Consider the following 18,005-nt stretch of genomic DNA (forward strand, 5'->3'; position numbering starts at 1 on the left):
AGTGATAGTCCTTAGAACACTGGGCCTCATTTCTCTGTGTCTCCCATGAAACCATGTGCTCCGGGAAGACAAGACACTTATCCATTTTTGTATGTTTGAAGTCTAGATCAGACTTGATGCTCAAAAAATTTTTTAAGAAGTTTTACTTTAAAAAATAAATTAATTCTTAGAAATTCAGAGCATCTGGTCAAACTTAGCATTTGTTCACAAATACTGTATTTGGACAAATCTTCACTTTTCTGACAATACTTTGTGAACACACTTCAGTCACCTTCTGTGTGAATGACTCATCCTTTAGAACCTCTAATTAATTTCTATGCTTGGTAAACACCCAGGGTTCCTTAGAGTTTTCCAAAATGCTGGTCATGAAATCAGTTCTGTCGGTAAAGATGAGCATTTTTGTTTTATGAAATAATTTAGCATTAAAAATACTCAAGTGCATCCTACATGGTAACTATTGTTTTCATGAAACATTGGTTTCAGTTTATCATATTTGTGAGCTGTGTGCATGCGTGTGTATGTGTGTGTGTATATATATATATGCAAGATAGTTTTGTCAGTCAAATTCATTCCTTCTTGTGGGTGATGTGGTCAAAGAGCCTGAGCAACACTATCTCAGGCAGTGCTGGAGCTGTGCTCACTAGAAGAAACATTTATGGAGCCATTGGAGAGGGGTGGCACTAAGCAGAGAACATTTTCTGAAAGATATTCTAAGCTAGTCTTTTCATCAAGGAATTGGCAGAGTGCAGAGTGAAACACAGTGTTCCCTCTGCACCTAGCAGGTACTTTGTCAATGTTTTTATTGACTGGCATACGGAAGACGATGGGTGAAAATATGCAAGATACATGTCAGACATTATCTTGGCTGGAGCCTGTCAGAGAATAAGAAGAAATGAGATTAGTGATACAGAGAAGGGGAGGGAGGTCTCGTTTGTCAGCAGACATTGCTGGTGTTCCCTAAGGTTTACAGACATGAGCAAGAGACACAATGACCTGGGATATCCCAACCTGATTCTATCCCAAATGTTCCAAAATCAAAAGCATATTATTAAGATAACATTTGTTACAACAAAAGTATCACTTGCTCTGTGTGGAGATATAAGAAGCCCAGAGTGATTGGCAGTGCTCAAAACAATGTACTCAGTTCAGAAGCTGAATTTTCTAATCTCTGATAGTTCTCAAGTCTGGAAAGCCTATTCAAAGAGGGGCAGAAATGAGATAGGATTATGTAACAAAGGAAAATAACAAATGGACCTTATAAAACTATAGTCTTGAGAATTATGCCAAGTATTTCCATCCATATTAAATGCCTTCAACCAAGGAACCTTGGTCCAGCCCACAAATATTTAGAAGGCAATGTTCTCACTCCCTAAAGTTTAGAATCTAAAAAGAAAGTTACCATGTAAATAAAGAATACTTGTTATTGCTACTATTTTTTTTATTGCTTAAGTCATTCTGGTTTGAGCAGATTAGAAGAATAAAAACTTGGGCTACAGGAATACAGACAAGATTTTTTAAAAAGTAGGGTAGATCAGACATAGCCAAAATTATAATAAAAAAGAAATCCTAGAAGACAACTTCTCTATTCCCCTGCTTCTAAATGGAAATACACTTGGCCATGAATATTGAAATAGAATTATGTTTAATCATGGAAGATGAACAAAATCTGAAAGAAATCAGACTGTGGCAAGCATGAGTTTTAACAAAACTTTAAAACAGGTTCCAGATTCTTATTCAGCTTTTGGAAAACACACGCACTTGCATACACACAAGCAGAACAGGATGGGTTGGCAAAAAAAAAAAAAAAAATTGTGGTTTTGAAAAATGCCTAGAGACTGAAATATTGTTTGGTATTATTTATAACACTGGGCATGTCTCAACCATCTAAACTAAATAGGTTTCAACTGACTTTCCCCTAAATACAAAGATGATTCTTTAGCTACATTTGATCCTTCATTCCTTATTCTGTGTAATTTTACAATTGGTAAACACTTCTTTAATACCCTGAAAATAAGCAGCGGTTTGGATACCACTAGGAATATATAACTGAATGTTCTAGTAAAAATGGAAAATACAGGTAGGGCAGAACTAGCCTAGCAGCTGCTGTAGGGGGCCAGGTATGTATTCCCTTTATGGCATTGCCCCTTCTGGCACAGCCCACTTTTTGTTTTTTTGCTGTTAAAATTGGTAGTAAACCTTCATCTTTTGTTGCTTGTTTTTTTGCCTACCCTCTGTCTCACCTGTCACTTCCTCCTTCCAGCCTTCTGCTGGCTGCAGCCTGTGTCTAGTTTAACAATGAAGTTCGCTTGCTTATCCATTTTCTCAGGGTTGCAGAGCCAGCCTTCTTGGGTTCCAAACTGTGTTACCTCAGGCCAGGTATTTAACCTCTCTGTTCCTCAATTTTCTCATCTACATACTGGGGGTAATAAGAAGACCCCCTTCTGAGGACTGTCATAAAGAACTTAGGGACAATACCTCAAACATGGTAAGTGGTTAATAAGTATTGACTATTGATTTAGTTATTATAAATAAAAGCTTCAGACACCATACCCTTGGTTAATGACTTATATGAATGAGGACAAGTCCAGAGTCGGTCGATGCTGTCAGCAGTCTGTGGAGGCTGGGGCGGCCCCTTTCTGCACCATCACGTAATTTCACTTGTTTTCTGCAACAACTTCTTACTGAGCTCTTGGGCTGTGCCAGACACTAGAGAGTTATTTTTAGTTTTTTTAAAGAAAGTTATAGGCATCTTTGAATTTGAGATAACAAAGGAAAGAGTCATTACTTGTCTGAGTTATTTTTCTGTGCTGCTTTTGCCAACAGACTGCAAGGCCCTTGCGGGCCAGCCTCTGCTGCCCTAACTGAATGGACATTCACTTTGCCCTTGGTTTCCTTTCTAAGCAATGCCAGGACCCTGGGCTTGCTTAGCTTGTATTCTGCCACCTGCCATCATCGAGCCTCTCAGGGGTGCCTCTCAAAGCTGATCTCTCCACCTCTGACATCCAGATGCACCCAGGGCTGGGTTCAGGTGCCTCCATGGTGCCTTGTGCCAGTGCTGAAGCAGAAGCATGAAAATAGAGGTGGCAAGGGACACCCACAAGGAGCTAAGTCATGACAGATGAATAGAAATTAGCCAGTGACGACAGGAAGAAAGAAAACCTCAAGGAGACCTTCTGCTAGCATTTCAGGGGTCTTGTTGCCTTAACTTTTTGCTTCAGAGGGTAGACATTCTTTTTCATGTCAGTGCAAGACCACCGGAGTGACCTTGAAAATGCCGCCCCTACTTGCTGCAAAACTGATCTAGTGATCCTTCCAGCATTCACGAGAGAGCTGAGTTTCCTGGGATGGTCCCCTCCCTTCCCTGGTGCTCACTACAACTGCAAGAGACAGACTATGACCCAACAACAATCTGCACTGTTCTGAAAGTTTCCTGAAGTTCTTTCAAGCCCAATCTAACTCAAAGCCCATGTGCCTCAATTTAAGCCCATTGCCTCCAGCTCTATTCTTAGGCAAGACAGCAAACAGCTAGTTGATTATGCAGCGGACAATAATCTTTCATGGAGATGCAGTTCATGGTATTTTTGTTCTATTGCTGAGTTACTGCACTGAGAAGATGTTTATCACTCCATCCTTGTTTATTAAAAACAGCCCCTTTTCCCTCCTTATAGAAACTTGCCTCTGACTCTAAATCAGGATTGTATTTAACATGGCAGGATAAAAAACAAACAAACAAACAAACAAACAAAACAGTCATTCTCTGCTTCTGTATGAACTAGAAGAGCACAGGAAATAAAAGACTGGCCGTGTTGTCAGAAGCTGGCAGAGCCTTTTCCTGCTGGGGATACCGATCTAAGATGTGCCTTCTGACCCTAACCTGATAAGCCTTGGAAAAGATGATGTCAGAAAAGGCTTAAAAAAACTCAACTCCAGAAAACTAAATACAACAGGCTTGCTTAGGTGTGGCATAAAGTGTATTCAAACCATCCAAGGCTGTCACTCAGCCTGAGTCGATGGAAATGCAAAGGCCTCCTCGGTCATGCTTGGCCACGTCTGTGTGCAGGAGCTCAGCTGGAGCAACCAGGAGGTTTGCAATCAAGTTACAGGACTGCCTTATGACATGGTCCTGGAAATTGCAGTTAAACGCTGCAGGCACATCCCTCAAGAGGGCTCAAAGAAAACTCACAGGAAATCCGTCGAAGATCAAATTCTGGGTTAATCCTGGGTCAAAAGAATAGTGCTTTCTTCCAGGCAGAGTAACAGATCTCCCCTAAGAGCTGAGGGCTACCGTTGCAGAGTGGGCCAGCAAAACACCTGGGTTGTCAGCACACACAGCTAGGTTTTCGGGGATGGTAGACAGGTTTGGTGGGGCACACTTTCTTTTCTTTCTACTGCTGGGTTCTAGTCACGCATGGTATGAGTTGTTCCAACTCTGCCCCTATCCCTCTCCACCTGGCTCTTTGTTTCCCAAAGTTAACAGGAAGGTAGTAGCATGGGTTAAGTTGCTTTTAGCTCCAGAAAATTACCTTCCTCTTGGCTTCAATAGTGAGGCCCCACCACAGGAAATAGAGAGGTTTTTAGGAGCCACTCTCAGTCCAGTGGTTCTAGGGCTGGTTTTATGTGGGTTCTTTTTGCAAGCTTCATTTCAAGTTCATTCCAGGCCTTCTGTCTGTGCTTGACAATAATGTTCATAAGAAGAAAGAAAAGTAACTTCTGGAAGTTCTTTAAGAAGACTGAGAAATAAATTTCCCCTAAACCTGCAGGAACTTGAAGCTCCTATGTGGAAGCCATTGACCTGAGTTCTTCCAATGTGTCCATTCCTAAATCAGTCACCAGCAAGAGAGATGGAAGTGTCCCTTGACCAATCAGGCCCAACCCTGGTGTTGAGGGTGTCAGTCATGTTCCCCTGAGGCCTTGTGACTATGACAGAGCGGGGTGGGTGGGGGGTAGGATAGGCTTGAACAAAATCGGGGTTCTATTACCAAAAAAATGATCAAAAGTATGCTGAGTAGGTGGTGATGATGCCCCCTGCCACAGTTTATATTTTTATTACAATTTTTAATAAAAATAACAATAAAACTTACAGTAATTTTTATATTGTTACCCATATATTCTGTCTCTCTGCCTTCTGGGCATGTGGTAGCATCATATCTCTTGACTCCCTTGTGGGGCCATGTCACCAGATCTGGCCAGCGAGCTGTCAAGTGAAGTGTGTGACTTCTGGGCCAAATCATTGAATTCCCCGCATTTATCTCTCCAGACAGTTCTTTTCTCTGTCATAGGGACTAGCAGTGCTTCAGACAGGCTGCCCTGTCAGCCTGTGTCTTGGAGTGAGGACAGTGCAGGGCAGAGCCTCCAGGACACCTGCAATGGGCAAGTATCACAACAAGGGAAAAACACACTTTGATATTTTGAGATAATTTGTTACTGCAGCAAAAGTCTAGCATATTTTGACTGATACAACAGCTAATATCCACTGAGTGTTTATTGTATTTCAGGTAAGTGGTAACAGATTATCACTAGTTGCTATGGAAATGAGAAATCAGGAGCAGTGAAGTCTTTTCCCATCTACCTATACTCTCATGTGATTTCATTCCTAGGTATTTGTGCTGATTGGCACTTGCCTAAGATATATATAAATACATATTGCCCCACCGCACAACAGATAAGTGTCCTACGGATTTTGAGGAGAAAATAAGCTCAGAGTTTTGGTGTTTGGGTATGTGTGTGTAGAAATCAGAAAGAAAGAGATAGTGGACATTTGGATATACACATACAGTGGGATTTCAATAAGAGGGGAAAGAAATAAACATGTTGTAATAAAATTCTCCATGGTTCTCTTGTGTTTGTGCATGTCTTGTGATTAATGCATTGTCTTTTGTTCCAAATGTCTTTTGAAGGATCTTGTAGGAAGTAGCTTGAAGGATAGAGCCCTGGAAAGATGGCTCAGTTCCAAAGACTAAAAGGTTGTGGGTTTGTTTCCTGGTCAAGGCATACACCTAGGTTGTGTGTTTGATACAGGTCAGGGCACATAACAGAGGCAACCGATACGTTTTCTCTCTCTCACATCAATGTTTCTATCTCTGTCTCTGTCTCTCTTTCCTCTCAATAAAATATCTCTTTGGATGAGGATTTTTTTTTAAGGAAGTGGCTTGAAGGATAGACACACTGTTTCTCCCAGAGCAAAGATTAAGTTTGCTTATCACCTTGGAAGGTAGAGATGGTATCTTTCTCTGAAGCAAAGGTAGGCATACTCTCCAGTATGATAAAGATAATGTCTCTACAGCACAGCAGGCATGCTTAGTGCCCATTATAAAAGAGTCAGTTTCCTTAAGTACAGGGTTCCTCTCCTGTAATGCAATCTACTGCATGTATAGCTATCATAACCCTGTAGGAACTGATGCTTGTGGTGCTGAAATTCTGATACACTAGCTACTATTATTGCTGTGAGTAATAAGAAAACAGTACTTTGTCTCTGTCCCAGGAGTCTCATGTCTTCTGGTAACACACAACATTTGGCAGGCTGGATTGTTAGCCTGCAAGTAAGATAAATCTTAAACCCTTCACTGTTTCTGACATCTGTAGTTATTTATGGGAAAGTAACACTCCAAATTAAATATAAAGAGAGAAACCTTGCTTATCTCAGGACTCTTCCCCAATGAATTAATCTTTTTCCAATAATATTTCTTATATTATATTCTAAAACCTGGCAGACTTAAATGATTGAAAACCCCAAGCTCTGTATGGCCTTCAGGCTGGTTTGCAGACGTGCTCAGCTGCTCTCACCTGTCAGGAGGATTTTCTCTGTTTCTTCACATCCACTTGAGAATCTAAGCAACTGCTTTGTGAAAATAAACCAGAATGCAACCATAGGACATCATTCCCAGACTGCCTGTCTTCTCTTATAGCCCCTGCTTTCTGTGTTCAAATATCAGAAAAACTTGGCACTCTGAGTTTTCAAATTAGAGGTGAAATCTGTTCAGTGAGAATCCTATTCAAATAGACTATGGAATTGATTCTAAGAGTTTAGTATAAGCTTTCATATCTAACTTATAAATATGTCACCTGCCATGTCCAAAATGAAGAAAACTTATTAGAGACAATTAGAGCTCAGGGAACAATGGATTTTTCAGAGCTCTTTGCACCCAGTTACACTTTTCTCCTCCCAATTCAGTGCCAAAAGTTTAAATAATTCCTTATAAGACCCTACAGAGCTATGACAGGTCATACATGAAATATGGATGTACATATATTTTTACTTTTGCAAGAAACAAAGACAAAATAAAACAACCTGCATCGAATTGAGACCATCCAGGATGTTATCTTTACACCTACACAAGTCACTGAATTTTAAATAATGAATCTTCATTGTGTCAAACTGTCAACCATATCTTATCTGAAACTATGAGACGTGCTGGGGAAAATCTTCTCTTGGGGTAAAAATGACATTCGTAAGGCATTTCTGTAAAGACAACTCAATTTTCTTTCAGGTATTAAGTTTATTCAATAATTAATTTAATTCAAAAAGATGTCTGAATGCTTATTAATGTGCTACCCTACAACCCTACAACATATACAATCCCTGCCCTTAGAAATGCTCATACAAGAAGGGTTTAATTTCAAAATATGTTAAGCGCTGTAAAAAAATAAGTTCATAGTACTGTAAAAGTTTATATAATAGGGGCCCTAAGCACTTCTAGGAGGCTCAAAGAAGGTTTCCTTGAGGATGGGACATTGGAGCTAAAATCTCAAAGCTTGAAACAATTCACTGTACAAAGAAGTTGGGGACAGAACAGAGACAATGGGTGACATTAGAATATTATTCCAGACTAAGAGAGCAGCATACTCAATACCCTGTGAACATTCCTACTTGTTACTTTTAGAGAAATGAAAAAGGGCAAGTCCAAAATTTAAGACAATTTGAGCAACAAGATATATAATGATAACAGATTATAACTCATAGAATAAAATAAATATCCACCAGTCCACAGTGATAATAAACAGTTGAATATATAAATAAATGGGGAAGAAAAGCTATTCCTTACAGGAGAGTTGCAATTACTAAATGTAAAAGGTGTGATGGAAGTAGAAAAATCATCATTTGAAAAATATCACAGCAATAATTATTGCATATAAAAATAATTAATGATAAAATTGGTGGATAAAAGTATGACAAGAAACAGAATACTTGCATAAATTGAAAATATCTCTTATTCCATTCATCTCCAACAAAGAGTAACTTTTCAATGGAGAAACTTAGCAGACACTATCTTAACCAAGGGCTCAAAATTAACCTCATCAGTAATGAGACATTAGTATCTTGTGCCTCCTGATGGTATACACTGAGAAGGATATACCATCACTTCTGTGATATTCTTGACAAGTGATGTGTAACCTGAATTTAGACATGAGAAAACATAAAACAAATCCAAACTGAGCATTTTTTTACTAGATAATGGGTCTGTGTTCAGGATTGTCAAGGTCATGAACAACAAAAGAAGAATGGGGAATGTTCCAGATTAGAGATTAAGGAGACAGGACACCCAAATGCAATGAAAAGTCATCTATTGGATCCTAATCCAACCACTGAAATTCAAGTATGATCTTTAGTAGTATAACTTATGAGTGCGGATTTTCTTTTTTTGATAATTACACTCTGGTTAGGTAAGATGCTGATATTTAAGAAAGCTGGGTAAAGGATGTATGGGACATTGTTGTACTATTTTGAATGTCAGAAATTATTTAAAAATTAAAAATTAAAACAGAAAAGGGATTAAAAGAAAAGAGGCCAGTGCAGCTGGAGCATAGAAAGTAAGAAGAGGCTGGCAACATGGGCACCCTGAGACCACAGAGGTATTTGTAGGTGAAGTTCGAGATTTGAGGTTTTACCCAAGAGAATAGGAAGACATTGAAGGGTAATAGACAGGGTGGTGATGGATCAGATTTGCATTTTGCAGAGATCACACTGGCTGCAGTGGGGAAATGGTTTTCAGACAGGCGGGACATATGTAGAAGAGCATTACTAGGGTATTGCAAGAGTGCAGAAGAGCATGCTGCAAGCTTGGTCTAAGGAGATGCCAGCAGGAATGGATGAACATGATGAAATTCTAGAGGTATCTAGGAAGTAAAATCATAGAGTAATGTGGGTGTGGAGAATGATCATGATGTAGTTGTCAAGGATGACTGTACGTTTTTTGGTTTGGCCAAGAAGAGAAACAGAGAAGTTATTCACCAAGAGAGAGCAAACCCTGAAAAAGGAAGAGATGTTATGGGTTCAACGTTGGATGCTTTGAGTTTGAGGTTCCTTCAATGGACCCAAATGGAGATGTTAGTAAAGACAGTTGGATTTTAGGAGAATCAAGCTCAGGGACAAAGTCTGTGGTGGATATAAAAATTAATCATTGGAACAATTTGCCCCCAGAATAGCGGGGGAGAGACATGCAAACAAAACAGTTATAATTATTCAGTGAAGTGCAAAATTGGGTTATGAATAAAGTTCTGCATGAGCAGGAAGGAGGAATGGCTGCTAATTGGGTAAATGAGAATGGTTTTCACAGAGGAAGTACTACTGAGATGAGCTTAGAAGTTTGGACAGGAGTTTGTTAGGCTAACACAAGGGAGTCTTTGGACAGTCTGCATGAATATTCCTATATTTCTTTAATTAGTAGGCAGATCTAGCCACATAGCACAAGCTAACAGGTAGTGGCTTAGTCAACCTCCTGGGTTCTATAAGGAGAAAGGAGGCAGGCAGAGCATTTTCAGTTCTCCGACTGTTCTTCCTTGCTCTTTTCTCTTGTTGGGTGTATATCTGTACTGCACAAATGCCCCAGTGTTCTTCACCACCACCCCCTTTTAATGGCCCTCCCATCAATAATCCCCAAACCCTATCCACAGGGTACTATAGACTATTTTTAAGGTGATGGTTCTTTCAAATATTACTTGTTGGTTCATGTGTTAACATTTGATAATGACTTACTTAGGTTATCACCTTCAGGGCATTTCCATTTTAACAAGGGATTTAAGCACCAAAACCAGTTCCAAACTGTGGAACAATAATAGCATTTGGAGCAGGAATTACAGGTTCAGAATGACTTTTTTTCATGGCCCCACACCAAGTACTCACATTGCAAATGACCCCATGCCGTTCAGAACTCTTTTCCACCCTCACACACTGAGAGGTCCACTATTCTCCCATCAATAAATAACTTGGCCTGAGTTCGCAGTGATCATAAAACTGGGAACAGGAGACAGGATGCTTGCCTGAGGATTGAGTATCAGAATCTCTGGTGATTCTGAGAAATTGCCCAGGGGATTCTGAGAAGCTTAGGGGAAGAACTTCTTTCCTTCCTCTCCCCCAAAGTTTGTGAACCACTGCTCAAAAACCCTTAACTCCTCTTTCCACAGAGTTAGACTAGCTGACTATGGATCTCTAGGATTACTAAATTACTATGGAGTGCCCCTCCTTACCTTGACTAACTTCTGGCTAAGGGCTCACTCTTAGGGGAAGCCACTTCTTAGGCAGCATTTCCATCCTTACACATATAACTTTAAGACTGCTTCTGGACAGCACATACCCTTCGCCCATTGCTGTTGTTAAAGACTAAAAATAAGACAATTTTAGCCAAAAGTAATGTTAAAACATTTATTAAACTAGCAAAAAGCAGTTGTTAATTGAAATGACAATAAACAGTACCACTGACAGTAGTATCAAAAGTCATGAAATACTTCAGGAGAAATTTTGCAAAATATACACAACATCTGAGCAATGAAAACTGCAAAATGTTACTGAGAGAAATAAAGAAGACTAAATAAATGGGAAAAAATATTATGTTCTGGGATTTGAAGATATTGTTTTCATTTTAGTTCTTCCTAAATTGAGTTATGCAACGAATGCAATCCCAATAAAAATTCCAGCAGGTTTTTAAAATATATAAATACACAAGCTGATTATAAAATTTACATAGAAATGCAAAAGATCTGTAGTAGCCAAAACAATTTTGAAATTGAAGAGCAATATAGGAGTGTTTATACCGCTTAATTTTAAGACTTCCCTAAAGCTACAGGAATCAAGACAGTGTGATATTAATGCGTAAATAAATGTACAGAGCGAAGAAACAGAAGAGAGTTCAAAACTAGACCCACACATATACAAACAACTGTTTTGACAAAAATGCCAAAATCATTTAATGGGGGAACTGATAGACTTTTCGGGGTGCTAGTCATATGTAATGAGTTTGCCAAAAAATTTGTTTGTTTTCTCTGTAAAATGGCTCTTAGTTGTCTTTAACTTCATTTGAAACAGTTTTGTTAGGTTGTATTGTGACAGCTGTCATATTAGCATTATTTTTAAAAACTTACCAAAATTGGTGAATTTTTGTCTAGTCATTTTAATAATGAAGATGGAAGAAATACGTAACATTTTCAGCATAATATGAGGTTTGCCAGAAAGTATCCAACTATGTAATATGAGAAATAGATATTTAGTGAAGAAGATACAAGAAACATTGTACATAAGACAATGAAGCCTCAGTCTCCTTTAAAGTAGGTAGCTTGGGACCTCACACAATTCTCCCAGCATCTTTTCCATTGTTCAAAACATGGTCTTGATCTTGCTGTGGCTTTGCCACACCTCCTTCCTTGGGTATGGAGAACTAGGTGACTTCCATTGGGATGACTGGGTCTTTGCTTCCAGATGAGTGCCATAGACCCTCAATCCATCTCTGATTATGACCTTCTTGATGAAATCTGGCTCTTTGGTAGCAGATTGAATCAAGTGATTAGCAACTGCAGCATGACATTCCTTCTGCTCTGGTTCAGAAGCCAGAGAACGAATTTTGCCACAACACTTTTCATGCTGAGATCCTGAATCAAAATCTCAGACAGAGTAATTTTTGGAATCCCTAGATCAGCTTTTAGTTTGTGCAGTGTCAGTCACTGATCTTAGTTGATTGCAGCCTGTACACATTCAACATTCTCAGGTATTCTGCTTGTTACAGGCCTATAATCTTTGAAGTGCTTATGCCACACTTTTATTTGGGCTGCACTCATTACATCATCCCCAAAAGCCTTCTGAATCACCCAAATAGTTTCTGTAGAGAAATGTTCAAACTTAATGCAAAATCTGATGCAGATTCATTGTTCGACTTGCTCAGTCATTTTGAATGTGATGGCCACACATTACATACATACATATGCTCAATCAACAGCGCCTACCACCCCCACTGACTAGTACAGTGAAGTCATCATTGTTCACACATGTGCATTGCAGTCTACTCTCCTTGGCTGCCAGGTTACATCAATGTCATGCAAACCATTCTTGTTATATTAACAATGGCTGGACTTTTTCCAGACATACCTCATATGTTTTATTATTTCAAGAAAGGTAAAATTGCAACTGATATGCAAAAAAAATTTTTTAGAGTGTTTAGAGAAGGTGCTGTGATTGGTGAAACATGTCAAAAGTGGTTTGTGAAATTTTGTGCTAGAGATTTTTCACTGAACAATGCTCACGGTTGGGTAGACCAGTTGATAGTGATCAAATCAAGACATTAATTGAGAACAATCAATATTATATCATTCAGGAGATAGCTGACATACTCAAAATACCCAAAGCAATAAAGTTATTGGTGAAAATTAAAAAGTATGTTTTATTTCATGAAAAAAAAATACACAGACTTTTTGGCCATCTTAATATGTGTTTGCAATACATAGGACAAAATACTTATACCAGAATATTTAAGAATTCTTAGAACTTAATATAAGAACAATCTAATAAAAATTATTGAAAAATTGAAGAGACATTTCATACAAGAATCATCAGTTAGCACATAAACAGATGCTCAATATCATTAGTTATCAGAAAAGTGCAAATTAAAAGCACAAGAGAAAACACCATGCACCCATTAGAATGTCAAATGTCTAAAATTAAAAAGACAAACCAAGTCTATTGCCCATGGTGGTAAGAATGTAGAGCCGTAGAACTTTCATACATTTCTGGTGAGAAAGTGAAATTGTGCAACCACTGTGGAAAACAGTTTGGCAGTTCCTCACAAAGACACACTTTAAAGCATACAGCCAGGAATCCTATAACAAATAATCACCTAAGAGAAGGAAAGCATATATGCATAGAAAGCCATGTGAACAAGGTTCATAGAAGCTGAATTCATAACAGAAACTATCCTAGTTTCATCCATGGGCAAATAGATAAACAAATTGAGGTATATGCATACAATGAAATGCTAGTCAGCCATAAAAACAGAAAGAAGTACAGTTCTACATAATGACATGGGTGGATCTCAAAAACATTATGCTGAGTAAAAGAAGCCTGCCTGGCACACAAAAGAGTATGTACTATATGATTTCATTTCTATGAAATTTCAGAAGAGACAAATCCGATCTACAACAACAGAAAGCAGATCAGTGGTTGCCTAGACCTGGGATGAAGGGATTGACTGGGAAGCAAAACAGGAGAATTTTCTGGGGTGAAGCAAATATTCTGTATCTTGACTGTAGTGGTGGTTTACTTGGGTATATAAACTTGTCATCACAATGTACATTTTAAATGGGTGCAGCTTATTGAATTACATTAAATCTCAATAAAGGTAACTTAAAAGAAAAAACATTCAATAAGTAGAAAAATACTACACTACACAAATATCAAATTGTGAGAAGGCTACGCATAGAGAGTCATAATGCTGGTAAACCTTAGTCTACAAAATACACACACCTTCATGGCTATCCCTGTCCTTCTCAGAGCTGCCTTAGGGACTTGCCTGGGACCCGGCACTGTGCTCAGCTCCTGCCACTTTGGGACTCGATTGTTTGGCTGAGTCATGGGACAAGCAAGAAACTGGGTTTCGGCCCACAGTGGAAGGACCTTGCCTCCTCTTACCAGCTCTGGTCAGTTGTCTGATTTTGCAAGCAGCTAGCTGTCTTTCACGCTGGTGCCTTCCTAGAGCTCCCCATGTGTGAACAAGCTCCTGCTTGCCTAGTGGACTTTTCACCCGAGGCTGAAATCTTTTCAAAGTTCACAGGGACAAGGAGCATAACTACTTTTTTCTCTTCTCACTACTTTGTGTGTCTAGCCTCCCAATTGCATTCTGTTTCTAATGGACTCTCCTTGAACCTTTCTGCCTATTCAGTTCTTAGTTCCCATCCCCTGACTCCATGTCTCAAAATCACCATGACACAGCATGTGAGGAGATTCCAAAGGTTCCCTTGGGTTTCAGAGTGACCTAAGGACTCAGGAAATGATGGGCTGGCCCCAAACAAGCCAGCAGCCACCAAGGCAAAGGCTGTCATAACGAGACTTCAAAGTGAAAGCTTCTTTTGAGGAATGACAGTTGGCCATATACCCCAAAATAATCTATTTAAATGTGATTATCCTTTGGTTGTTTCTTATTTTTACAAAATAACATTCAAATGCCTTAGTGCTGCCCACCAGACCATCACAATCTGGTCTTTGCATATGCCTGGAAACCCTGCTCTCAGCTGTCCTTCACTGTTTGGTAGCACTTTAAGCCTTGGCTACAAAGTGTTCTCCTGGATGAGGTCTGCCCTGCACACGCATGTGAGCATGAGTCAGCCCTCCTGGCCCAGCTCTTTACCTATCTCTGTTACAGCACTTGTCACAGAGTCCTGCAGGACTCAACAGTTTGATGCTTTCTCCACAAACATGTCCAGCTTCCCGAGGACAGGGGCAGTAACAGGGTCATCTGTGTTAACTTCCATGCCTAGCACTGCCCCTCACCCATAGCAAGCATTCATATCTTTATTACTGAGGGGCTGGGTGTTGTAAGAGACCCCAAGACTGCACAAGGCTTAGTTTCTATCTTATATGTGAATATATGGCTCTCCTTTTTTAAGCTAGAGAGAGATCTGAATGTTCACATAACCGTAATGCTTAAATGTTGTGCAAGAGGGTTTCAAGTGAAACAGTTGGTACAGATGTTTGAATTTATCTAATGATCGTTGCTACACTTTTAGTGACTACTTTCTTTGTGCCAAGGACCAGTAAGAATTTACACACGGTAGTAGTTTACTGTGGCTGCTCTGACAGAGCACCACAAACTGGGTAGCTGGGAACAACCAAAATTTATGCTCTCACAATTTGCTGGAAGCCAGATGTCCAAAACCGAGATGTTGGCAGGACCACACTTCCTCTGAAGGCTCTAAGCAAGAATCCTTCCTTACGCATTCTAGCTTCTGGTGGACGCTGGCAATCTTTGACCTTCCTTGGCTTGCAGATGCATCACTCCAATCTCTGCCTTTATCACATGACTTTCTTCCCTGAGTGTGTGCATGTAACTGAGTATACTCCCCTTTTCTCCTTTTTCTTATAAGTAAACAGTCGTTAAATTTAGTGGCCGCCCTAACTAGTGTGATCTTTCTTAACTGATTACATCTGACAAAGCTGTGTTTCTAAATCTGAAGTTCCAGGTGAAAGTGTATTTGGGGGCAGTGGGGGGCACTATTGAACCCACTATACATACATAATCTCATTTAATCTTCACAACAATGATATCAAGTAAATATTATTACAATAACCATTTTCTACATGAAGAAACTGAAATATAGAGAATGTAAATGGTTTCCCAGGGCAATATACCAGGAATGCCAAGAATGCTGATATTGGTCCATTTGATCAGATTACCCACTGTGATCCATCACTCTTAAGGCTAAAAAAAACTTCTTAAAGTTGTAAAATACATCACTCATTTAAAATAGTATCTGTAAAATAAAGAATACTGATTAAATGAATACTATGAACCCATCACTCAGCTTAAGAAGTGGTCCTTTTGAAGAACAACCCTGCCTTATTCCTTTCACCTACACGGGAGAACGTTAGCTCGCTCCCTAACAAACTTTCTGCACACCAACTTCCATCTTTGAATCAACTGCCCAGGATCCCAGCCTCTGAGGACTGGCACCAGAAATGGCCTGAGAAAGCACACTTTAAGATGTGATTTTGGTGATAAGATATCCCACCAGCTGGAACAATGCAACAATAAAGACACCATCCCCGTTGGTAGATGGCTCACCGAAGAGCCACTTGCATGCTGTGGTGGTAGTTCTAGGCCTGCACGGGTTGGGAAAACCCAGGATAGGTTTTAGAGGGTTAGCGGGATTGCTAATCAATTAGATGTTTGGGGTGAGGAAAAGACAATAGATTAGGACACTTAATGCTGGGTTAGTGTATGGTAACAACTCTCCGCAATCTCAGTGACTTAATAGAGCAGAAGTTCATTTGTAGCTCATATCATGTTTCTAAGTATTGGTTGGTAAGTGGTAGGGGAGGGGTGCTGCCCCACACCCTCATGCAGGGGACCAGGTAGGCTGAGCTTCCTTCATCTCCTACTCCATTCAGGATACAGTGTCTCTGTGACCTCAGGGGCAGGGCAAGAGATGCATATCCCATGGCCCTTCTTGACTGTAAGGGAAGCCAAAAAAAATAATCTTTCTGTGTGCCAGGGATTGAGAAATGAAATAGTATTTGGTGAAACAGAATATTATCTCTGCTACAGAAATGAATCTAGATTTTTGATTTGAGCAATTAAATGCTCATGGTGCTATTTACTATGACAGGAATAACAGGTGGCGGCGTGTATTGAGGAAATCAGTAAGTCAAGTCTGTGGTGTCTACTGATTGTACACTAATGGAGCTGTAGAGCAGACAGTTGGATCTGGGTCTGGGGTTCCAGGGAGAAGACAGGAGCAGGGATACAGATGGGAGTCATGAGCTGTTTAGAACATACAGGGAAGGCTGCCTAGGGAGTGAGTCCATCCACATTCCCCATCCCCGCTGTGCCTGTGTCTAACGCTGATGCAATCAAAAAAGCCTTCTGACTTTATCTTTCTTGTAAGTGAGAGTCTTTCACTCACTTTCATAAAACTCAGTGTTGTTCCGCATTCCCTAGGCAGGTTAGAACAGGGATTGTCAACTGTAGGACAGGAGGCTCCAGACCCGCCTTTCTCAACATCCTGAGGCGCTGGTTGTTACTTAAGGCTTCTGAATAAAATTCTTCAAGTAAATGCTTTCATTAAAGGATTTGAAAAATCACTACTCTAGAGTTTTCTGATTTCTTCTTTGGTTATTTCATCAGTTTATTATTTCAGTCACTAATTTGCTTTTTGTTTAAGTACCTCCTTTGTGCTTGGATGTTTCTCCAAGAGCTGTCCTGAATCTTCCCCCAGCCCCACCCCCACCCATTGTGCTTGCTTAAAAACACGGACTTCTGGAATCTTTGTCCGCCAGATCAGCATCTCTGAGAAAGGTGCTCAGGACTCTGCATTTTTAGTAAGACGTCTCGGTAAGCTTGATGTAAAATAAAAAGTGAAGACCATGAATGAATGTATTGTCTTGCTTGGAGGCAAAGGGTGGGGAAGTGGTCACTCAATTCCTTCCAGCTCTGGAATTTACTAACACAGCCTGGTCTCTCTGTGTCTGAGAAAAGACTAGTCTTTGAGATATTGAATGGGGAAGAAAGAGAAGCACCTGTCTCAAGGGTTATCCAGTCAGTGGTCCTCACCTGAGGGCGGGGCTCCAGGGTGGGAAGGAATACCAAGGTGAGGGCTTCTTGAGAGCTTTTACTGCTTGCCTCCCCCATGTTCAGTCTGATTCCCCACACCCACCCCACTATGGGTGGGTGAGTGAGAGAGTGTGGACAAAGGGGGAGGTAGGTAAGAAGACTGTTGGAACTAGTACAGGAACTCTTCCAAGAGTCCCCCCTTTCCTGGATGGAATTACTGGTCTCACCATCTCATTTCATCAACTGGATCTTCTCCTGAATTGGAAAATTAGCTATTATTATTTACATAAGCACTGTATAATTTGTATTACTTCTAAATTAATATTTTAAATCCTATGAAAAGGCAAACATTAACCACTCTGTCAGAAATATAATATTTTCAGTGGTATTGTTGACATATAACTTTATATTTATTTCAGGTGTACAACATAATGATTCTATATTTGTATATATTGAAAAATAATTAACACAATAAGTCTG

The sequence above is a fragment of the Furipterus horrens genome, unplaced genomic scaffold (genome assembly GCF_987537825.1).
Source record: "Furipterus horrens unplaced genomic scaffold, mFurHor1.1.pri manual_scaffold_2, whole genome shotgun sequence".
Lineage (NCBI taxonomy): Eukaryota > Metazoa > Chordata > Mammalia > Chiroptera > Furipteridae > Furipterus > Furipterus horrens.